We start from the raw sequence: 24,608 nt of genomic DNA on the forward strand, positions 1-24,608 counted from the left end.
TGAGTAAAATGCCCTTTCGGTCCCAACTATGGCTTAATCATTTGTAATCTTTGGGAGAGGGAAGAGGAAAGGAAGAAAAATGATATAAGAATTTTACAAAGATGATCAAGATGGTGCTTTTCTCCTTTTAAAATTAAGGCTTATGGGGGAAAAGGACTGAAAGAGTAACAGTCCCTAGGGCAGTGTGATAAGCGCTGCTGTAGACGTAGGGGTGCACCTCTAGGAGAGTAGAGAGGAAGGATCAGCCCTTTGCCTGGGGTTGCCTGGGAAAGCACCACCCAGAAGGTCTAGGCTTTCCAAGAGGAGTTCCTCCAAAGGTAAAGAGGAGAGGGAAAGGCATTGGAGGCAATGGGAGCAGTGTGCAGAGCACAGGTAGATAAGAGCATGACTGTTTGGGATGAGTAAGTGACCAGGTGTACCTGGTGTGTGGCAGGCAGTGAAAAGAAGTGACGTAGGTCGGACTGGGTAATTAAGGCCTCACAGAACCTGAAAATGGGTTTGAACTCTTTTCTTGAGAGACACTGATCATTCTAAAGTGGGGGAGCAGCATAACTTGAATTAATGCTTTAAAAAGACAAATTTGTGGGGATGGATATATTTCTGTTCTGCAATTTTCTCCCAGAAGACTCACCCCAAAACAGGATGTTAGCTAGAAGACCCAAGTCTGAAGGTGATTTACACTCCATCTGATCAAAAATGGAAGTCTGTGGATATTGTTTAGATGGGCTACAAGAAGTAGGGAGGGGGCGTCAGAACATTAGACGAGCATGTGAATATTCATGTCCTGTTCCTGTGCTGATTGTTGCCATTTGTAGAACGTTCGTGGCTTCTGCAAAGGTCTGCCTGGTCAGGACCCGTCAGACATTCCGCACGTGCTCGGTGGAACAGAATTCAATCACCTGGGCCATGGATGGAATGCACAGCTCCACAAGGGCACGAAGACCTTTCAGAGTTTTGTCAGCGTAGCCCTGCCCCAGCCTAGCCCCACCTGAACCCCAGCCCCACTTCTAACCCCACCCCAGGTCCCCAGGCCCACCCTCTTGTTGGCTCACATATGCCCGCCTTGTCTTATTTTGGCCCCATCTCTTCTCTGAACTGTTGCAATGACCCAGAGACCAAGCTTCCCTTACACCTGCAAGGAGGTGGAGGGATCAGATGCAACACCACAGATGCAACACCACAGAGCTTCGAGAGGCATGCAGGCAGGGGATGGCCTAAGGCCCCTCCTTCCTCGGCTCCCTCCACCCTGAACCCCACTCTCTCAGGCACCATACAGAAAACAACATCACATAACACATTGTCTCTGGTTCTGATGCTGGATGTTGGGCTTCGTCTTGGGACTTTTAAGTACAGAAATCAATGCATGGGTCTTTACTAACACCTGCTATGTCCAGGACCCTGGGGAGGACAGGTAGATCTAGTGATGATTCCTACTCCAGTGAGGGAGACAAGTAGAGCGATTCAGTCAGTCATTTATTTAGCTGTTGGTATTGAGTGCCATGTCATTTGGAGCACTGGGGAAACAAAGATGATGACACACAATGACCCTTTATTAGTCGGGATGGGACAGAACGTGCTTCTATAGTAACAGTGCCCAAATCCCAAGGTCTTAAAATAACAGAGACGATTCTCAAGTGTGCTGTAAGTCCATGGTGGGTCGGCTGGCAGCTCTGCTCCACATCGGCAGCACTCCCACTCCTGCATCCAGGCCAACAGAAAAGTCACTCTCTGGAACACAGCTGGTCACAGGCAGAGAACAAAGGAACCTGTTAAGGGTCTTACTCAGGTAATTAAATAGTCCACAGGAAGTGCTAACCATCACTTCTGCTTACTAGTTGTTGGCTAGAACAAGTCATGTGGCCTCCCTCCCCCAGCCACAAGGGGGCTGGGAAATTCTCCCACCCACAGGGGCGAGGAGCCTGAAATATTTGGTGAGTAGCACTGAAGACTGCCGTGAACCCTATCCTCAAATATGTGGTGCAGAAAAATCACTCAACGTAGCACTGAGTAAATGACAGATAAATGTCACCATCAGAAAGTGCTGTAGTAAGTTACAGGTTGCAGAGGTCACAATCAGTGGTTTGGGCCACTGCATGCAGAAGACTTCAGATGACATGGAAGAATCCAGCCTATCAGAACTAGCTCCTTCTCCCCTTCCCTCAATTTGTCCAACCTCACAGGATATGCAGGTCCTTCAAGCGACTTCAGAACCAAGTTAGCACTGAGGAGCCATGCAGACACAACTGAACTAAGACAGACCTGTTTGTTACACTCTGCAGGATTTGAGCAATCACCGGGTCTATATCCTTTATCACTGTTAAATTCCTCCATTAAATGAGGAAACTGAACCCTAGAGAAGTTAACTGATTCGCCACACAAGAAAAAAATTTTTTTTAATAACCAAAACACTAATTACAGGTCTAAAACTAACTCTCTCACTTCCTAGTTTTACTAATTTTTACACATTGCCATGCTGAAACCAATGCAATACAATCTAACAGTAATAACTCCAATTACATTTTAATTCCTTATAAGTCCAAGGTCCAGGTTTGTTTTAATTTGTTGGTTCCAGCCTCAGTGCAGTACAATATTATAGACTTATAATAATTCTCAGGGGCTATGTTATTGACAAGAGTTTTGGTGGTATTTGTCTTTAAAACCAAAGGACGTTTCTGTTTTTCAATTTCTCTATTTTTTTTGCATCTTCTCTGCTAACACCAATTAGATATATTTTCGGCATATGGTTTTATAATACCTGTACCAAGTGTAACAGCTGTTTCTGCAGGTTCCCTCTGGACCTCATCAATTAGCAAAATGACTGATCTGACTGTTCAGATGAAGTTATATATCTCTAAGACATTCTGGACATTGGATTAATCCATTTCTATTTCTAATTTACCTGTCAGGATCAAGGAGATGATACTCCAGGACAGGGAATAGTGTCTTTTGTCACAGAGAACAGTCATGTAGGTATGTATAATACATGCAAAACCAGAACATCTGTTGCAACCAATATGTGATGTAGGGTGCACATCCTTCTCTCCTTGAAGACGCTAATCCTCCGTGGGCCCGTTCCTTATTCCCTTAGCTGAAGCTATGGGGCCTCCTCCCCGAACTCTCCTGGCCCTACCTCCTACCTCCTGCTTACAGCCCTGACCTCTGCCTGCACTGCAATGGACTTATTTGGTGCCTGTCTTAATTCTGCCACTTCTCTGAAAAGTCTTTAAGTTGGGAGATGTAGTATGACTCATCTCGATACTTTACGCTCCAGTATCTTGGACATAAAAGGTACAACTTTGTGCTCTATAAATATTTGTCACAAGGATGGCACGTTGAAACAACAACGTCACAAATCTTGGTAGTTTCTCCCTTCCTTGCTCAGCTGAGCGCCTTGGCGATGGTTGGCTCGCCGCACTCCACCGCAACCGGGTACTGTAGTTCGGCAGTCACCAGGCAGCTGAGTGGCGTCGCGACGGCACTTCGCGGCCCAGGGCCACCACGCCTGGCTCCGCGAGCCGACAGCGCCCTCTGGCGGGCCTGGCCCACCCAGCCCGGTTCCTCCCGCGGTTCTAACCGCCTGGCCTTTCGGGGCTCTGGCTGGAAACACTAGGATTACTTAGGTCAAGGAGCAGACTGCATGGCAGGCGACCATTGGCTTTATCTACATGCCCTCCACGAGCAGGGGGCAAATGCAGTCAGACAAATGCATACCTGCTGCATGAAAAAACTGTGCTGTCCTTTTTTTTAAAACAACTAGGCTTCTCAAAGTGAAAGAATTCTGTTCCTATCGCTGCAGTAGAGCAACAGGCCATCCATGTATCAGTTAGATCCAGGCTGGGATCAGGAAAAAAAGAGATGAAGGACATGCAGTCCAGGTGTCAGAGAAGCCAGAAGTTGAAGGTAAAGGAATATTGGAGGCCTCGAGGAAGACTTCATTTAGACTGTGCGTCAGCTCCTGAAGCTGAGGTGAGGGTTGTGAGCAATGGCCTAGGAACCCCACTGGAGATGTCACCCCAGCATGGGAAGTATTGGGAGTGGGAGGGGATTGGGGCCGCCTCAGAGGTTGCTCCTCTCATTCCAGCAGATAAATGGGCTTCCTTTTCTGAAAAACAAAACAAAACACAGAGGCCATCAGCCAAGGGTTCACTCAATTGTTTTGCCAGCAAACCCACAACCACTGAGGAAGGAAGAAAGGATGAGCATCATTCCTCCGTCGCCTGTGTAATCCCATCGGCTGGCGTGCAGTGCCTGTCACTTGAGCACAGCACAGTGGGGTGGAATCCAGCTTGGAAACTCAAGGACTTAGTTCTAGGATCTAGGGCACATTATCTGCCTCTCAATGGACCCTGGTGTATTCAAATGTAACAACAAGCGGTTTGTAACAACGACCTTGTAGAGTAACAATGCGTTTTGTATTACGGATAGGTATAGTACCTGTCACTGAGTGGTTCTCAGGAAATTCCTTTCTATACTGTACTCAATCCCGAAGGAACATTTCATTTTTTGATCCTTTCTATCTCTAGCAGAGATAGCTCCCCCAAAGTAGCCTTTTAACCAGGTGGCTCCTGGATAATGGGATTTTGGTGTGAAGGGTCCGGGCACACAAAGAGATTTGCTCTGGGACCAGCACCCTACTAAGAATGGCCCTGAGACCAGGTCTGGGGTGTCCCCTATACACTACTCCTTCCTACAATAAGATAGAGGACTGCAGGAAAAAAAAATCAAGGAACATGAATAAAATAGAAATAATAAGGAAACAAATCATGTGGTTAACCAGCTTCCTCTTGAAACCATGGTTGAGTTTTCCAGCCAGTTAACCCAACTAGAACCCTAATTCATGTGTACCCACTCAGTGACAAAAAGTAGTAACTGTCTCTGTCTCAGAAGACACTGAGACAGAAATGCCATTGAACCACTTGCCTAACGTTCCATGGTTGGCAAGTGACATACTCGTAACTGTAGGTCAGGTGTCTGCTCTTGCCACCCCAGATAAGGCCTCCTGTCCCCTGTCCTTCAGCACAGGCTTGACACACACACACACACACACACACACACACACTGCTCTATTAGTTCAAGTTCCCACCCTGACTCCCTCATCTCGTGGGAACTAGTGTTCCCACGAGTTGTGAACAGTTCAAGAACTGACCTTGCAAGAACAGTGCCAGTGCGAGAATTGACCTAGCCAACACAACATGTAGCGCGTCATTGTGGTTTTTCTCTAGCAAGAGAAACAGAGAAGTGGTAAATGTTTCCCACATTTTCCCCTGGTGACATCCACATATTCTGCGTTCACCTACACCAGAGCACAAAAATTCAACAGTGAAGTGGGTAAGGTATGCAGAAGGCAGGGTGCAGTGAGAGGGGCATTTTACAATGTATTGCAATGCAAGTTCCAATATTTATTTCTTAAAAATAGTAATAGTAGTAGTAGTAACAATAACAATAATAAAAGCTAACAACTATTGGTTGAGAACTATGTGCCAGGCAGTAACATTTCACAATTCTTTTAATCACCAAAACAACTCAATGAAGTAGGCATAACCATATTTCCCCAGTTCTAAGACACATTTTTACAGTCACATTTCAACATTTTATAATGCATAATGAAAAAAAAAGTACTATGTCATATGACAATTGCAGGTGAGATTTTTTTTTTTAATCTCTTGGTAGCACAAACAATTAGGGTGCTGTCTATAGATGAAGCAACTGAGATAAAGAAAAGCTAAGCAATATACCCAGTGTCTCACTGCTTGTAGGTGGCAGAGCCTGGACTCAGATACAAGTGGTCTATCTAGGTCCAGAGCCCACCATTTTTTTTTGTTTGTTTTGCCATCTCAGGCATCCTGCAAAAATTAGGAGAGATCTCGTAATAGCCATAGGTCTATCCATCAGAAGCTGGGCTCATGCTGAAAGCACACACTATAAAATAGGATACATATCTTTTCATTCATACCGATTTTGTTTTAACTTGCTTATGTAACAATGTTTCTATTCTGTCTCTCACAGAAAACTCTGAACTTAGAAACTGTCTAAAGAAAAACAGGCCAAATTAAACCTGGCTGAGTGGGCCTGGGGTGAGACTGGCATCAGAGATATTTCCCAAGAGAAAATCCACTGGTGTGGTTGCTTCATACTTCTTTTAGCCTTGATTAAGTTATTTGTACTTTCTGGCCTCACTTTCTGCAACTGTAAAATGAGGGGCCTGCGTGCCAGTTCCAAAGTTTTTCGATGGTGCATCCTTAACATTTTAAAGATCTGAGCACTCATATTTGATATATGTATCCTCTTTTAATTTTATTTACAAAGAGTAAAATGTACGTGTATGTGTACATTTCTATGAGTTTTAACACTTGTCTAGATTTGTGCAACCACTAGCCCAATCAGAATACGGAACGGTTCCATTACCGCCCAAAATTCCCTTGTTTTACCATTGATAGTGAAAATCTGACAACGTCTGACCTTTGGCAACCTCTGATCAGTTCTTCATCCCTATGGTGATACCTTTTCCAGAATGTCGTATACACGAAAGCATACCGTATGTCATCTTTTGTCACTTTTACTCAGCAAAATGTTTTTGAGCTTCATCATGTTGTGTTATCAATAGTTTGTTCCTTCATATCGCTGAGTAGTGAATCATTGAATAAACGTACTATGTTTTACTTAGTCATTCACTCTCGAAGGGTATTTGGGGTGTTCCCGGTTTGTGGTGATTATGAATAAAGCTGCCGTAAACATTCATGTCTGGGTTTTTGTGTGAGCATGAATTTTCATTTGTTAAAGGTAAATATCTAAGAGGGGGACTGCTGGATTAAACAGTAAATATATGCTTAACTTTATAAGAAACTGCCAAGTTGTTTTCAGAGTATCTGTACCATTTTGAATTCCCATCAATGTATGGGAGTTCTGGTTGTTCTACATCCTCACTAGCTCTTGGTATGTTTAGTTAGATTTGTTGTTGTGTTACCTTTAGTCATTCTAATCGGTTTATAGTGGTATTTCATGGTGATTTTAATTTGCATTTTCATAAAGACTAATGATGTTGAGCATCTTTTCATGTACTTAGCAGCCATCCCTATATCTTCTTTGGTGACATGTTTATTAAAATATTTTGCCTATTTTTTAAAAAATGAGGTGGTTTTTCTCCTACTGTTAAATTGTAACGTTTATTACATATTCTGGATACAAGTCCTTTGTTAGATATGTGATTTATTAATATTTGCTCCCAGTTTTTAGCTTGTCTTTTAATTCTCTTAATAATGCCTTTTGCAGAAAGTTTTAGTTTTGATGAAGTCCAATTTGTCATTTTTCTTTCCTTTTATGTATCTTTTTTGTCACATCTAAGAACTTTTTGTCTAACTCAAGGTTACAATCTTTTTCTCCTATGATTTTTTAAATGAAAAAGTTATATTAATACTTTTTGGTTTTACATTAGATCTATGATGCATTTTAGGTAATTTTTTCTATCAATTATACCCTTATGTGTACGTTCATTTTTTGCATATGGATGTGTAGCTGTTTCATTTGTTAAAAGGACTACCCTTTATCTACTGAATTGCCTTCATACCTTTGTCAAAAATCAGTTGATCATGAATTATACACTTTAAAATTATTAAAATGGTGAATTTTATGTTATGTGAACTTTATGTTAATAAAACAATCTATCTTAAAAAATCAATTGACTGGGGGCCGGCCTGGTGGCTCAGGCAGTTGGAGCTCCATGCTCCTAACTCCGAAGGCTGCGGGTTTGATTCCCATATGGGCCAGTGGGCTCTCAACCACAAGGTTGCTGGTTCAACTCCTTGAGTCCCGCAAGGGGATGGTGGGCTGTGCCCCCTGCAACTAGCAATGGCAACTGGACCTGGAGCTGAGTTGTGCCCTCCACAACTAAGACTGAAAGGACAACTACTTGACTTGGAAAAAAGTCCTGGAAGTACACACTGTTCCCCATTAAAGTCCTGTTCCCCTTCCCCAATAAAATTAATAAAAAAAATCAATTGATCATATTTGTGAGGACCTATTTCTGGACTCTCTTATTTTGTTACATTAATCTTTGTGTATAAATTTTCACGAATATCACATTGTCTTGGTTACTTAGCGTTAAATTAAGTTTTAAAATGGAGAAATGTTAGTCCTCAAACTCTGCTTTTCTTTTTCAAAATTATTTTGGCTATTCTAGGTCCTTTGCCTTTCCATTACAGTTTAGACTCAGCAGCTTGCCTATATATACAAAAAATCCTGCTGGGACTGTGATTGTTACTGTACTAAATACATAAAATCAAGTTGGGCCCACTAGGCTTGCCAGATAACATATAGGATATCCAGTTAAATTGGAACTTAAGGTAAAAAAATGAATTAATATTTAGCACAATAACACCCCAAATATTGCATGGGGTATAATTTATTAAAAATTATTCATTGTTGCTCTGAAATTCAAATATAGCTTGGCATCTGTAATGTCTTTTTCTAAATCTGGCAGGGACTGCTCTGTGAAAACTGCATTTTGACATTTCCTCTGGAGGGAAAAAGATTACTCTTTACCTGCAGGTCATAGATTCAAAGTCAGGCTGAGTCAGAAATGGCTAATTTCCCTGAAATCTCCAGGCTGATTTAAATGCAGATGTCTTGGTCTTTCTTCCTCTAACTTCTTGCCAACCCATTTTCAGCCATATCTGAATAGCCAATCATTCTTTTAAGGAGACATTCTGAGTTCTGAACAGAAAAGAACGTTTTTCCTGGTGCTGTGAATCCTTAGTATTTTTGAAATAGTGAGTGGATATATTTAGCTATTTAGGTATTTGCCTTATGACAAGGTAGGTGTCTTTTGAAAGAAATGTTGAAAAAAAGTGATCCAGTTGCAGTTCCTTCAAATGCCTTCTCCCATAGCCTCTCGCATTTCAGAGGTATCAGGATAGCACATGCAGAAGTGACAAACGGTTTTTTGCATCTTCAAAGCCAAATGCCCCCAACTAGTTATGTTGCATGTGGCAGAGGAGTATGCATGGTTAGGACTGTATTGTTCTGCTATTGATGGGAGGTTATCTGTTTCTCAGTGGCTGGGTCCTCCCTGCTTCCCCAGCCCCAAGAGTGAATTTCTGATCAGATTGAGGCTCTAAGCCAATTATGGGATGTATCACGCATCCCCTTTGTCTGCGATTAGTTGAGGAATGAGTATATGACATGAAACTATACAGTAAGAGGTGGGAGTTGGGGAGTAGGGGACCTTTCCGGGAAGAAAATGTGAAACAGTTCCTTGGTAATGCCTGAAGTGCTACTATTAGGATTATTTTTCCTTTTGAATTAATCATTGCCCTTTTCTTTTTTTTTTTTTTATTGTTAAAAAAATCTAAAGTTTAATAGTCATTGAAGGGAAAAAACCACTTATAGTCTACATTTAAAAGTAACTTTAACCGTATCTAAAACAAACTAAAAACAAAGAATTCTATTAAAAAAAACAAAAATGATAAAACATTTAATAACACCTAAACCATAGATACTTAAAATCCTAAACAAAAATATTTAAGGTAAAAGGGTCTTGAAACTTTTTTCCAACAATTCATCTTAGAAAATCAATTTCTAAATAGCTCATATCCTTTGCTTTGGTGTTTTGTCTACTATCAACTAAACATTAGCACAGTAGAAAATCACTTATGTTCTTTTCAAATGCTTGGCATTATAATGTGATCTCATATCTTTCCTCAAATTAAATTTTGCTCCACATATTCCACATGTATACAGGTGAATATCCATGTGCTGTTCCAACTGTTCATTATTTGGGAATATCTGAAAGCAGACCTGGCATATAGTCTCAACAGCAGATAAATGAGAAATCATATGCCGTACATGGTCATGTTTTTGGAAGTTTCCTTGATCACAAATGGAACAGACATACCTGGCCATGCCTTTGTGCATGTCATTGTGTAGTCGCAATTGATGTTCTCTTAAAAACTGCTTTCCACACATCTGACAAACAAACTGTTTTTCCTTAGTATGAACAGTATAGTGTTCTCTTAGGTGACACCGCTGATAAAATCCTTTCCCACACAGATTACAAAAATGCTTTCGCCTGTGATCTCTTTCATTTTCTTCCAGGATGGCACTCTTAAACATATCTTGGTCTAGGCAGCTCGACATAAGTTCAACCACTAGATTTTCAGTTTCAAAACGTTGGCCACAATTAGGACACCGAAAAGGACAGGCAGAATGTTTAAATAACTGCTTTTTTTGGATACTATTTATCTGGAAATGATTGTCCCTAAAATCATCCAACATCTCAACAAACATATCTCTGATTTCTGCCCTTTTCTTTTTGGTTTGTGTGATATTTATAATGTAAATGCCCCTGGAAGGAGTAATACCTAGACTCATATTGGCATGAATTAGTTGATCAGCTCTCTAAAAGGGTTGAAGTGGTGTAGTGGGTTGCATGGAGCCCCCACCCACCACCACCAAAGATATGTCCATGTCCTAATCTCCGGAACCTAATCCTTGGAATTTATGACTGTTACCTTATTTGGAAAAAGGGTCTTTGCAGATATAATTAAGTTAAAGATCTGAGATAAAGAGATCATCCTGGCTTATCTAGGTGAGTCCTCAATTCAATGACAAGTATTTTATAAGTGAAGCAGAGGGAGACTGAAACAGAGGAGAAGGTAATGTGAAGACAGAGGCAGAGATTGGAGTGATGAGGCTACAAGCCAAAGACAAAGAATGCTGGCAACACTTAGAAGCTGAAAGAGGCAGGAAGGATTCTCCCCAGTGGACTCTTGAGGAAGTTAAGGCCCTAGTGACACCTTGATTTCAGACTGCTGGCCTCCAGAACTGGGACAATAAAGTTTCTGGTGCTTTAAAAGCCTCAGCTGATGGTAATTTGTCGCAGCAGCCACAGGAAACTAAGACGCATGGCATGGGATTCCTGAGTGTTTAAATGAAACTAACACCCAGAAAAGGAAGGCTTTGCGTCATGACAAGGAGTTCCCTAACTCTGCAAGGGTTCACCTTTCTTCAGAGCCCCAGCCTTGACCCTGCGGGGGCCAGTTAGCTTGTGCCTTGCTCTATACTCAGAGACGAACTTGTAACTCCCCCTAGCCACATACTGCATTCCAACGCTGGCTACAGATGTTGCTCCTCACCTTGGCCATTTGTCTTTGATGTCTACCCTGGGACACAATGAAGTCAGAGGAAACAGTATGGTGGATTGCTCAGTCCAAGTTTTCTCATTTCTGGGGGGGTACCACTCAGAGGGCCCTGTCTCTCTATGAGCCTACAAGTTTCCACAAGAGGAAGGACACACTTGATAGATTCTCTCCCCCAGTGACTATGACTCTGCCCAAGGAACTGATACAGCTGGAGACTAGCGAAGAGCTAGGAATACAAGTTTGGGGCAACGGAACTAATGTGTGTTGTGCAAGTACTGTGAGCTGGCCTTGTGTTAGGTATTTACATCCACAATCTCATTCAATTCTCACAGAAATTACAAGAGATAAGAGCAGTATTGTTCCCATTTTATGTATAGGGAAACTGAGGTTCAGAGGGGGTGTCATGTGCCCATGGTCACACAGTTTATAAGTGATAGGAACAGGATTCAAGGTGGTCTATTTGGCTCTAAAGCCCATGTTTTCTACACAAGAAATCGCTCCCTCCCTGTGGAAGTTAGAAAAGGCTCAAGCTTGAAGGCGAAGGATGAATGAAGGAAGCACTGGGTTCATGCTTCTCTGTTGCTCTTTCCCCACAGGCAGCAGAATGTCTCTAGAGTCCCCGGAAAGGAGCAATCACACCCTCTGATGAAATGGGTCTGGGCTAATTGTTAAGGAGACATGCCAGTGTGAATGTGAAATGACACAGAGCTTTAACATGGCTCACTGGACACCTAAGCTGCTCACTTACTCCGGGACCACAGGTCACATGGAAATGAAAAGAGTAGTTGTCTACCTTGGGCTTGGGGGCCTGTTGCAACCCAGGTCTGGCAACCAGTACAGGTGTGAGCCAAAAAAGGCGGCCGTGCTGTGGACTTTTTCTATTCCACTTCCCTGTGCTTCCAGTCCACCGTCCCCCAGTCTGCAGGACATACTGCCCTGGAAAAGATATGCTCACCCTGTTTGACCTGGGCCAGTAGCTTTCGGGGTAACATGACTAGGAACAGAGCCAGAGTCTCCTTTTCCCCCAATCCTTGTAAGAATTTTCCCAGGAGCACCAGCTAAACTTTTAAGAGAAAAGAATTAAGCTTGCCATAAGGAGTATACGTTTTTACACTCCCAATTTCTTGGTTATTATCACCAATTTCTCTCTTGCACCCATAGTTTGGGAAAATCTTGCTTCCTCCTCACTGCCTCCTGTCTCTCTTAGGAGATCGAGCAACCACACACTTGTTTCTTCAGCTAGTAAGCTTGGTTCAGAAGGCGCAGTTGGCAAGCTATCTCTGGAAAGCTGTTCTGGGAATACGTATTAAGACTAGTCTCTCCTTCACTGGTTTGTTTGCTCTAGTTAGCTTTGAAATTTACCAAAACCTCCTCTGGTCACTGCCCAGCAGGATCTATATACCAGCAGTTCAACTTTCCTTGTGACATTTCTCTTAGAACATGGACTGAATCCAGTTCTAAGTCCCTGCTTGACCACTTACCAGCTGTGTGACCTGGAGTCAATCACTTAATGACAGTAAGCTTGAGTGTCCTCATATGTACAGAAGAGGGAAGTCATTCCTGCCATCTACTCAGCTGATCTCAAAACAAAAGAAGGTATATGAAAGTACACTGAAAACTCTAGAAGCTAGTGCAGAGATAAATGATATCATGGCGAAAATCCTTGTCCCACCAGGATGTTAGCTGTCATCTCATTGCTCAGCTTCTGCACGGTCAGAGATTCTGAACTTCAATAGCTTGTAGTTTGATGTAGCGAGAACAATTCTAAATCCATGTACACTATTAGCTCAGCTGTGGTCCACTCTGAGTTGCAATCGCGTATCCTAAAACAGGATACTATGTAACAGAGTGAGGATGGGGTTGGCGAGAGAATGCCTTTGGATGTCCCTAAGGAGACATCCTTTGTTCCTATGTAGGAACCTACGCAACAAAGTTTCTGACAGTGCTATCACATGTCAGCTGGGATCCTTCTGTTACTCTTCTTAAGGGTCCCCTCCTCATATAGGACACTTATTACTGTTCAAAAATGCTTCATAAATGAGAATCTAAACCTAACTCTACTTTTTTTTTTTTTTTTTTTTTTTTTGCCTGCTGGACTCACATAAAGGTCTGTCCATTCCTTCATAGGTTGTAAGAGCCTTCCTTTATTTATTTCTGTTTTAAATATTTCATTGTTAGCATATAGAAATGCAACTGATTTCTGTATGTTACTATGATAGTTCATACATGGTGTTTGCTAAATGAACCAGGCGGCAACTGCAATGAGTGACTGTAAATTGCTGGCAAGTTACACATGTCATTAAAACAGTGTTGTTAATTCATTCCTGTTGATGATGATATTTAAAAATGAAAATAGACACTTCCCAGACCACTGTGAGTATTTTTTTTTCTCTATCATTCTGCTTTACTTAGGTATATAAGTACCCTAGAATGGTAACTTCTGGGACCTTGAAATAGTTACATGAGTAGGTGGTTTAGTTTAGAATGTATGACTAACATTTTTGCAGCTAAGTAAATTTTCTGTGTTTGAATAACTTTTTAAAGCCCATGCATTGCTTCAATATCAAGCCCAATTCCTCATTTCAAATGTATAATCTCCAGAACTGTGAGAAAAACTCTGTTGTTTCTAAGCCACCCATCTATGGTATTTTTGTTATAGCAGCTCAAATGGACTAAGACAGTGGTACTTTGTTACGGAAGGCCTAACAAATTAAGACACCATGGTAAACAGCCCATCAGGAAACTGGTCCAGCAGCCTTGGGAGTGTTCTGTCTATACCCTTCTGGGACCCTATCCCACATGCCCAATATTACCAGTGGTGCTATCACATGTCCCTTTATCAACTCCATGTTATCTATCACCACATTTTTATCTAAGTTTGTAAGTATATCAACATTTATGCCATGAATACCTTTTGCTGAAATACTGTAGAATTCACCTTCACAATAAGGTACCTAAACTGACAGTTTCTAATACAGGAGCCAAGTAACATCCAATTCTCCAACGTGCAGAGCATCTTGTAATTTCTAGAAAATCTTTTCACATTTTTAAATCAGCTTCAGCTCTGGAGCCTGGATGGGTAACGACCGAGGCCAAGAGTATCTCTGAAGGTGCTGCAGGAGAACTTGCTTTGTTGCCTTGGTGGTGGGGAGCCCCAAAAACCGAGGAGGCCAGCCGAGATGAGCTGGAACCTGCAGAGCAAAGCTGAGTTCTGCACTTAGGGATATCAGTGCCTGTGCTTTTCTTAGCTTACATCTGTCCTGCAATTTATTTTTTTTATCATGTAACTATCGGCTGGAATCTGAGGTCATTTCATGTCTTCTTCTTCCGCGCCAGATGGCCTCGATGGGGTCACAGCTGTCCAGGTAATTGAAGCAGATGATATCAGTCGGATGCTTGTCAGAGGATTGCCGGGGTGGGAGTTCTTCCTCTCTTGGCTGATTCTTCTTTCTTAGAGGGGAAGGGGATAGGAAAACTGGTGAAGGAGACTGCTTTCCCTCTGGTGAATTGCCTGTGACTGGTTGAACATCAGCAATCACAAACCTGTCTTTGGGGAGGTGTCTTAGGCTTGGTAACATGAAGTTTTCTCACCAATTGAACATAGTGCTTCTTCCATATTCCCTGCTCAACGCGAGTTGGAGAAAAATGATGTACCAATTAAACTGTAAACATTTTAAACATTTGAGCATCCGGAGCTGATCCAACTCAGTTAAGTTTTTCCAATGCCAGCTCACCTGTGTACAAAGACCAATGCTTCAGGGGTCCAGGAAAGAAAAGATGTATAAGGATAACATTCCTAGAAGCGTGGTAGTAAAATCCAGAGTTTCTGCTAGAATTCTTTCTTGACGCTTTCAATAGCAGAACTTTTGCAGTGCCAGGGAGCTGCGTTCGAACAGGCCTGTCAGGATTCTTCTCCTTCGAGAGTCAGCCCATTTGTCAAACCATTTTCCAAGAAGAGCTCTTCATTCAAAAGCTTATGGTTTAGGGGTGCCCCGGTACTCATTATTGTCTGCATTTTGGGGCCATCTGTGCTTTTTGGAGGTGCATATGCCATCATGAAATAACTGGATATTCTTCCATAAGAAAAACTATACCTCTTATAGCTTGTCTCCCTTTTTAAGCTTCAAGCACTGGTGTTGTCAGAGTTGCTTTTTCTTTGATTCTGCCCAGCCCTTACCCCTCCTAGTTTCCAGTAGTCAAACTCTGCATGTTTTACACACAAAAAAATAATATTAAATCTCAAGTAAGCAAAATCAATCCTAACAATCCTGGGTGGCAAAAAATAATTGATAACCAGTCTGAGCTATTGGGCCTATTCCAAAAAGAACTCATAAAGTTTAATACAGAACAGAGGTAGAATTTTCAGGACCAAAGCTGTTCAAGTTGACAGAAATGGGATTCAAGCTAGTGCTGGTTGGGTGTGGATAAGAGCAGGTTCCAAGGTGTTTACCATCAGTTCCTGTTGGCATCTGTTATATGGTTACCTCTTATCGGCAGGCTGGTGCAGGTGAAGCAAGCTGACGGACCCAGCAATAAAATGAACAATATTTGGTGGTTTGTGTGTTGGGGTACAAAATACAATACTTCCTAGAATAAGGAAAGACCTAATTTTATATGTTTACTTTTTAATAAAATTTATGATTTAACATGCAACTAACAAAATATTTCCTTGTGATGAGAACTTTTCAGATCTACTCTCTTAGTAACTTTCAAATATACAATATTGTTAACTATACTCATTATGTTGTATATTACATCCCTAGAACTTATTTATAACTGGAAGATTACTATGAAATAATGTCTGGAGACACTATTTTTAATATATCTTTGACTATGCACTGTTACTTATCCAGACTCTGTCTCTCTAACTCCAGTTCATCCAGCTTATTTACCAGGAGATTATGTAAAATATTTACAATATTAAATAATATTTTTGGGGTAATTTGTTATGCAGCAATAGATAACTAGTACATAAAGGTTTAGTTTTAGTAGGGATATAACTATTTTGCATAGAACTTGTTTTCTTCTTGAGGTTTGTGATATGTTTATTTAATTGTGTTCTGTAATTTGGGGTGAATTACTTAAACTCTAAGCTTCCATTTCATCATCTTAAAATGGGGATAAATGTATCACCTATCTGCCTCAAAGGGTTATTTTATATATATATATATATATATAATATATATATATATATATATTTTATATATATATATAGATATAGATATAGATATAGATAGATAGAGAGAGCTTAGCACAATATCTTAAAAATGGTAAGCAATTTGTAAGTATAAGCTATTTTCAATTAATAAAGTATATCATAGTGTTTGGTGGGGCTAGCAGGAACTATGAATATCTGGTCTACCTTTTAGAAGGGCAAGTTTAAGGTTAAGCACCATAAAACACTATCTTTAGATACCACAGTTCTACAGCTCAGTCCTCTAAGTTTTCTAAATCAAATGTACAGGAAGAATTAGGCCAGTCTTTCTGTAATGTGTGGAACACCCCATCAGAATCACCTGGTACCCTCATACACAGGTAGACACTACCTTGAACTCATTAAATCGGGATCTTGGAGGCTAGGGGCTAGGAAACAAAACTTTAAAAAAGCTCTGATGGTGATTCTCATGTGCATTAAAATTTCAGAACTAGGTAATGATATCTAGAAACAGGCCTGAAATATATAAGAATTATAGACCTGGGTATCCTTACTGACAAAAGCTCACGGCAGAAAGTTATGAGAGGCCATCATATATGCAATACCTACTTCTGCTAAACTCCCTAAATTGCAGGATCTAACCGGAGTTTCTTGGTAAGTGATTTGGATTTTCTTATATTCAGATCATGGTCCAGTCTAAACAAAATACCTAGTTATGCTGTATGACCATTATGGCTTAGCTAACTTTCCACAATATTTGCTAAAGCTTTTTCAATTTTAAACCATTCCTTTAAGGTGATACATTCATGTATTTTAAGCTTATACTTTTATCATCTTTCTCTGTGAAACTGGTCATTTTCTTTTTTTTTTTACAAAGCATGTTTTCTGTTTGCAGTGATGTTGGTTTCAGGAAAATTCATGTATGTAAAAATGTTGGTAGTTTTGCTACCATCTGTTAGCTAGCCTCTTGAGGGACACTTGGCTGTGATAAAGATTCCAGAGAAGCAATCATTTTTCTGTGTGCTAGTATGCTGGCAGCTGCCTGTGATAACTTACAACTCTTAAAGCTAAGTGTCATATTTGATAAAGGACCCGTATCCACAATATATGAAGAACTCTCATAATTCAACCTTCAAAAAACCTATTTAAAAATTGTCAAAATATTTGAACAGACATTTTACCTAAGAGGACATATAGGTGACAAATAAACACATTACATTAGTCATTAAGGAAATGCGAATTAAAACCCTAATGAGATACTCCTAAACACCACTTAAATGGCAAAAAGAAAAAAATAAACAAACACGACAATATCAAGTTCTGGCAAGGATGTGGAACAACCAGAAGTCTCATGCATTGCTGGTAGGAACGCAAAATGGCACAGCCACTTTAGAAAACAACTTAGTAGTTTCTTATAAAAGTAAACACTCACTTACCATGTAACTCAGCAATCCTGTTCTTAGGTACTTATTTACCCAAGAGAAATGAAAACATATGTCCCCACAAAATTTGTACATGAATGTTTATAGTAGCATTATTAATGATAGCCAAAGAGTGAGGAAAAAACCTAAATGTCCATCAACGGCTGAAGAGATAAACTAGTACGTCCACACAATGGAATGCTAACCGTCTATAAAAAGAAACAAACTAATGGTACATGCAACAACATGGGTTAATCTCAATACATTCTATTAAGTACAATAAACCAGACTTAAATGGCTACATACTGTGTGATTATGTTTGGATGACAATCTGGAAAAGGTATAATTATTGGGACAAAAAAAAGATGGGTGGTTGCCAGGGGCTGGGCGTTGGGGGAAGATTGACTACAAAGGAGCATTTTTTCTAGGTGATGGAAATGTTTTATATTTTGATTGTGCTGGTGGTTACATGACTGTATGTGTCTGTCACAATAAAAAAGTTGAGTTTTACTCTTATGTAAATTATACTCTGTAAACCAGACTTAATACATTCACACACACACACACACACACACACACACACACACACACACACAGACCTAGACTGATCTGACACACAATGCTTGTCCAAATTTGAATTCCAGTTAGCATGGAGCTTCTAGTATTACAATTCTGACTAAGCGTTCTGGATGACTGTTTCAAGCCAGCCATTCGCAGGATGGTTCCAGCTCATTAAGCAGGAAGATGGACCAAAGTTACTACAAAGTACTAGTTCTGAGGTACAATCTCCAGACACCGCTCCCTGTGGTGATGAACAAAATAAATCTGCCCCACCCCCCTACCCCCCCCACGCTGCAACCCAAGCGGCCATGCCATCGCTAGGATCCTAATGAGCCCTCTGGAGGTTCTATGCTTGGAGCTCAGGCTTTTAAAAGAATATTTTAGGCCTTTGAGGTGGTCCCTGGACACTACTTGAAGATGAGAAACTCACCAGGCGAAAATTTTGCAATATATCTGCACATGAATGCAACTGAGTGTCTTTTAGCCAGTGAATTTGCCAAGCAGGCGATGAGTGCAATAGAGAGCCATGTAACAGATACAGTATTTTACCTATGGTTTAGAATTTTTTTCCTTAATCTTGCTTTTGATTGCATTCATTACAAAGTACTTCGAGGATTTGTAAAAGAAAAAATAATTGGGAAAAACACTGCAAGTTTCAGTTTTCAACTGAAGATAGAAATTATATTCTAGTTTAACATGCAGGTCCCATGCTTTTCCTTCACGTAAAATCAATTTAAATGTATGTAATCCCTTTCAATGATGCCTTAATATCCATTTCTTTGAAAAGTCTCTACAATTAACTTCCTCAGGCTTAACAGATGCCTCTTCAAGAACCATTCAACAATGATTCAAAACTCAAGATTTGAATTCCTTGAATCTTTTTTCGTTCACAGATAAGACTGACAAACTTACTCTGGGCCACAACAATGTGCTCAGCACTAGACTAGCACTTTGGAATTAGGCTGCTGCTCCCAGCAAGATTGAGAAAGTAACAGGACAGGCCAAGTATGGGCACCCATCTACCCACTGGTTCAACCTCACTTAACAAGAAGCCCCTTTCTCCTCTGGGAAACAGAGGCAATTCCCTCTCCGTTTATCAACCTCTTATCTTTTGCAGGAAATCTCTAAGTTCCTGGCTGAATTATTGCGAGAAGCTCATTGAAAACAATGAGTTTTAGTGTTTGGGAATGAGAATTTCTGACAGTGGGAAAGTGGATGGGCAGGGCTAACATGCATTTTCTAATCTGAAACAGACTCTTTTGCCTTTGCTAGGTGGTTGGCTCTAAGAGACAAAATTCGTTTGAATTTCCAAACGTGCACTTGATTTTTAAAATGATAACCCACCTTCTATGTGGCAGAAGCTTTAGATTACTTTTCTAGTACAAAGAAATATTTTTCTTTTCCCCAGGCACATTCTTCAGTCCAGGAGTTAGTCTACTATTTTATCGAGTACTTATTATATGTGAAGCGTTGTTAGGCAGTATGTGGGTAGAGGGAAAATTTGGAGAAGGGGAGACCAAAATGACTAATACTTACTTCCAACACTTAGATCCAAGTATCTTCGCAATTTAGTGGGTGCAAAATATAGTGCAAACAGTTGCATCCATATTAAGAATTTTTGTTCCTGTGAAAGTTCGATCAGTTTGAAGCCCGTAGGGAAAGAAAATAGCCTTGTTATGGTTTAAGTGGGTAGATAGTATTTTCGGTAGTATATTTAGAGACTTAACAGTTCCTTAGCGTCTCAGTGATTCAGAATTTTGCACTAACCACCAAAGAGGAGAAAGGAAAGATCTTTGCTTTGACTTAGTGGTATATGGGTGTCTTTAAGAGTACTGGGTTCAATCCTGGATCTGAAGCTTAATAGCTGATGTGACTTTGGATGAGTTATTTAACTTCTCTATACCTTGGTCTTCTCTTTTATAGAAAGAGGATAATAGCAACATCTCATTGAGCTGATATGTGAGTTAAATACACAAATACATGTAAAAGCATTAACTTAGTGCCTGGCACATGGTAGGCGATCGATGAGTATAAGTTATTATTATTAGTCTCCCTAGCGAGATAGGACCCACAGGGAAAGGACCTGAAAACATAGACGATAACATACAAATAGTAACATACCAATGAGTATCATATGAGGACTTGTATGCTTTGAAGCAATAAAATAAATAACCTCCAAGCAAATACAAAATATCTTTTCATGACTCCCAAACCCTATTATATAGTCTAAGGTGCGTGTCCAGATTATTCCAGGCTAACCTCATGAATTTCTTGGAATTCAGCACTTAAAATCCAAAGGTAAACAACAGATTGAGCAAGGTCCTAGAGAGAAAAGGTAGTTTTTGTGGTGGGGCTTGCTTTATACTTAGTGATTACAAATGTCCCTTGACAGCTTTTAGTGGGAATGGCTCTCTTGCAAAATTCCAAGGGAAATGTTTTCTGGACAGTCTTACTTGCTTTTGAAGGAGGTCGCCACCTATATTAATTTTAGAGGACCCTGCCCCAGCTTTTGTTTTCCCCAGATGTCTGATGTTAAAACCTTACTAGGTTACTTAGTTAAGTTTTTTCTTCCCCAGTTGAAAGGCAAATATCCCTGGTGGAAGAGAGGGGAATCCAGGTCCAAAACTATGCTGGTCAATCCCTACTCTCATCCTCTCTGTGTAGTGTAGCTACCACCCTGGGCAACCTAACTCTTGAATCTAGACTGTCTTGTATGTATCTCTGTCTCCTGTGACTGTATCTAGTCCCCAGTCTTGTTTGTAATTCCTCTGGGGGCAGGAATTATGTCAAAAGATTTTGTAGAATATTGGTTCACCTTGACCCGTTTTACCCCCTACCTTAAACCTGTATAGCACAATTTGACATCAAAAGTAGATGAACAGTAAATTACTATTGTTCATTATGACCTGGTTTACCTTTCCATAATCCCGGACTGTAATGTGTTCTCTAGTAGTCTTCCAAAACTAGAAATTGTGGAGGAGACAGTGATTGTCACAGACACTTCCAGAACTTCTGAAACCACTGCAAACAGCAACATAAGACTGCAAATTAAGAAGAAGACGGGAAAAAAAAGTCAGAAAACGATTCTTACCTATCAAGGATCTTAGATATAGAAGAACAGGTTTATTAAATGTAAAAAGTCTTATTTTCCTATACATCACAAAATGATCCAGTGAAATTCATGTTCATGTTGGGTGAATCTGTATGGAGCACGTCCTACTCATGGGTCATTTTAGTAATTTGCTTGGTTATTCAGTACTCAGTCTTTGGACATGAATCATTAGCATAGAAAGCTGCATTTTAGAATCTTCTAAAACAAATCCATGGGGTTTGATCTGCTGAATTCTAATCTAGACTAACAACAGCCTTATTGCCCTAATCTTACGATCTAATTTTTTTGGCTGTTTTTGTGAATTTAGAGTTTAGTATGCTTGGCAAAAAAACACATCACCCAAAACCAAGTCATTTTTCATTTCTACTGAGAACTGATTTTGAGAAAATGTATTTAAGGCAAAGGGAAAGAATTGTTGGGGAGGCCTTTTTGGCTTTTAAATTGTATTAATGAAAAAAAGCAGGTCTTCCGATATGGAAGTGAGATTAAGATACTTGAAAGTCACTGAAATAAAAAGCAGGAGCTACTTTTGTGTTTTGTGGGAAGAGAAACAGAAATGCTGCAACTGGAGGAGGGCTCACCTAGGATAGTAGGTTATTAGCACTTTCCAAGAATCTGAAAATGAAATGGGGCAGGTTTCTTCCATTCTTGCCCAAGGTTAAGAAACTGGGACCTGTGTTTGTCTCAATTCAGTATCTGTCTACCCCTAACTTGTATGGGATACCTTGGCAGGTAAGGGGTAAAATGGAGCGGAAGGCAGTGGTAACAGGTTCAAAGACATAAAGGATTTGCCCAAGTGTACTAGGAAGTTCCTGAAAGAACCAGGTTTCCAAATTGGTGTACTTGGCAGTGTAACAAGCTGCCTGAGAGACGAGAGTAAGATAGTGATGACTGTGTGAGGTATTCCCAGAAGTCCTTATTCGGAAAATTTGGATATTTTAATAAGACTGAAGTAACACCCTCATCTTGAGGCTTAGGAAATAATGAAATATGCTAAAAACAGGCTAAAAACATCCTTGTGAAGTTCAATAACGACATTTAAAAACTGACTTTAGAAAGAATGTTTGACTGTTTTTCATTTTTCTACCGCAAATTACAAATAATGCAATGAAAAGAAACATTCTTATTTGAATTTAAGAGACTAGATGAAGAGAGTAAAGAGGGTTGAGAAACAAGAGAAAGAAAAACAGGGAGGCGGGTCCACATTTGCAGCACCTCTGGCGCCACCTCCACCCGGATCCGCAGAGATAGAGTTCGGGCTCCACCTCAGCGTTCCCACGGGACCGTCCGTCGCTCTACCCTCGGCCTCCGTCTGGCTTGGCTCCACCCTGCTCCCGGAACTCAGCGGTTTTGCTGCCAGTCAGAGAGAAGAGAGGAGGGACTTCCGGCGTTTGAAAAACTTCCGGCGGGAACCGGAAGACACACACGCAGAATCTCAGGCCCTCCGACTCGCCGGGCGGGAAGGTGAGCTAAGCGTCCGCTTTGGCGGTGTTCTTGCGGGCTCCGGTGAGCCTGGCGTCCGGGCTCCGGCATTTTTGGGGCCATTTAAACAGTTCTGAGTCCTCAGTTGGGAAGTAACATCCCTTTTTAAAGTGAGAAGTTTCATGACATTTTACTGTCTGCGGTCTGTGTCGTGCAACCTACATCCGGAAAACCCCTCCTAGCTGCCGCGTGTCAGCTGGCGCGTCTTAGTCAAATTGCAGTTCTTAGGGTATAGGGCAGACAAAGGAAAGCCCGGGTAAGCCTAGATTGTTTTTATACCTCAAGTTTTCGGAGATGGGGAAGGAAGCACTTTTCACTATCAGATCATGGCTGAATCAGCTGCATTTTCAGCATTGTGCCTGACATATAGGAGGCACTAAATAACTATTACGGAAAGGAATTAATGGGAACTCTAGGCAACTTTCCTCGAACCTCCCACACGGCCGCCTGTCATTAATCTAATGTATATGGAATGGGAAACATGCCTAGTCTTGGTGTTTGGGGCTCTGGATTCTAGTTCTTACTCTGCTACATAGCTCTCCCCTTTGAGTAAATCGTTTCACCTCACTGCTATTTTCTCATTAAAAAAATAGCAAGAATGATTTCTGAGGCTCTTTCTAGCGTGAGGTGGAGTAGGGCATCTAGAGATATTCCTTTGCGGCAGATGTCTTACACCCAGCCCTTACTCCCTTCACTCTTACGAGTTCCAAGATACCAGGTATTGTTTCCTGTGATTGTTTTTTTGTTGTTTCTTTTTGAGGATGTTGCAGAGTAAATTGGTTTGGTTTTTAAATGCTCCCACTGCTCACTTGGTGTTTTAATTTTTAAGTGGTGAAATCTATTAATCTTTTTGGCTTTTGGAATTTTGAGTCATGCCTAGGAAAACCTTTATTCCCCCACCTCCACTCAAAATTATGAAAATACCCTTCTCTATTTTTTTGTAGTTTTATTTTGTACATTTAAAATAATAAGTCAATGTGGAATGTATTTTTGTTCATGGTGTGGCAGTAAGAAAGAGTTGTTTTACTCCAGAGGTATAGCTGGTTGTCGTAATACCATTTATTAAATAATTCACGTCTGCCCTGGTTTGAAATGCCTTCCATCATATAGTAACTTCCTCTGTTTTTGTTTGTTTTGTAGTAAAATACGTATAGCACAGAAATCCCAATTAACCCCATCCTTTCTGAGCAGTATCTAAAAGCACTCGTTTGAGGAAGAATGACCTGCATAAACATAAAGTTCCAAAAAGCGGGTGAAGGGAAAAACGGAAAGTTATCCTGTTTGCTTCCTGCGGACTTTTTTTCTTGCTCTCCTGGTTTCTTCTGGGCGGTCTTCTGCCCAACCGCCAGCTCTGCACCGTCTGGACTGAGCTGAGCTGTAGCAACCAGGAGAACATGCTCCCTTTTGTGACAGCCCTTTGGTATTTCTCTGAGGCATTTCTTTCTCCTCCAAGTTGAAGTTAGAACCAGAAGCATTATAACATGACTGGTTTAGGAACTTGTTTAAAGAGGTTCAAGTATGTCAGAGTCTAGCTTTTGGGATCTGACATACATTGTTTAGATAATTGATCAGCTAAAGTAAGTTTGTTTGCTTCCTGTATCATATGGTGTCTCTGGTTATTTGTCTTTTTTCCGAGCTGGGACTTTGAATTTGGTAAGTATAATTTAGTGGTGCTCATAATTAATTGTTTTATTTAAATATTGTGAACTTTTGTTATAACGGAATGGATTCTCTTGTTTTAG

The 24,608-nt window shown here is 40.7% G+C and overlaps 1 protein-coding gene, 1 long non-coding RNA gene and 1 pseudogene across 4 annotated transcripts in view; 1 reads left to right on the forward strand and 2 right to left on the reverse strand.

Moving 5' to 3' along the window:
* Positions 1-1,173: 1,173 nt before the first annotated feature.
* On the reverse strand, positions 1,174-22,735 carry LOC117032686 (uncharacterized). Its single transcript, XR_004424795.1, has 3 exons — positions 22,600-22,735; positions 21,188-21,313; positions 1,174-4,102 (listed from the first exon to the last, which is right to left on the reverse strand). It is a non-coding gene; the product is annotated as an uncharacterized LOC117032686 (long non-coding RNA).
* Positions 14,183-15,192, reverse strand: LOC117032685 (F-box only protein 16-like; annotated as a pseudogene).
* Positions 22,736-22,761: 26 nt separating the features above from the next.
* The window catches only part of SRBD1 (S1 RNA binding domain 1), a 181,313-nt gene continuing 179,466 nt past the window's right edge, over positions 22,762-24,608 (forward strand). For 2 of the 3 annotated variants that reach the window (XM_033125419.1, XM_033125421.1), the window contains exon 1: positions 22,762-22,848. The gene's annotated coding sequence lies outside the window, so the exon portion shown is untranslated. Of the gene's footprint in view, positions 23,123-24,608 lie in introns of all 3 variants that reach the window. The other variant, XM_033125420.1, reaches the window with a different exon arrangement.

Source organism: Rhinolophus ferrumequinum, chromosome 13 (assembly GCF_004115265.2).
Source record: "Rhinolophus ferrumequinum isolate MPI-CBG mRhiFer1 chromosome 13, mRhiFer1_v1.p, whole genome shotgun sequence".
Taxonomy (NCBI): Eukaryota; Metazoa; Chordata; class Mammalia; order Chiroptera; family Rhinolophidae; genus Rhinolophus; species Rhinolophus ferrumequinum.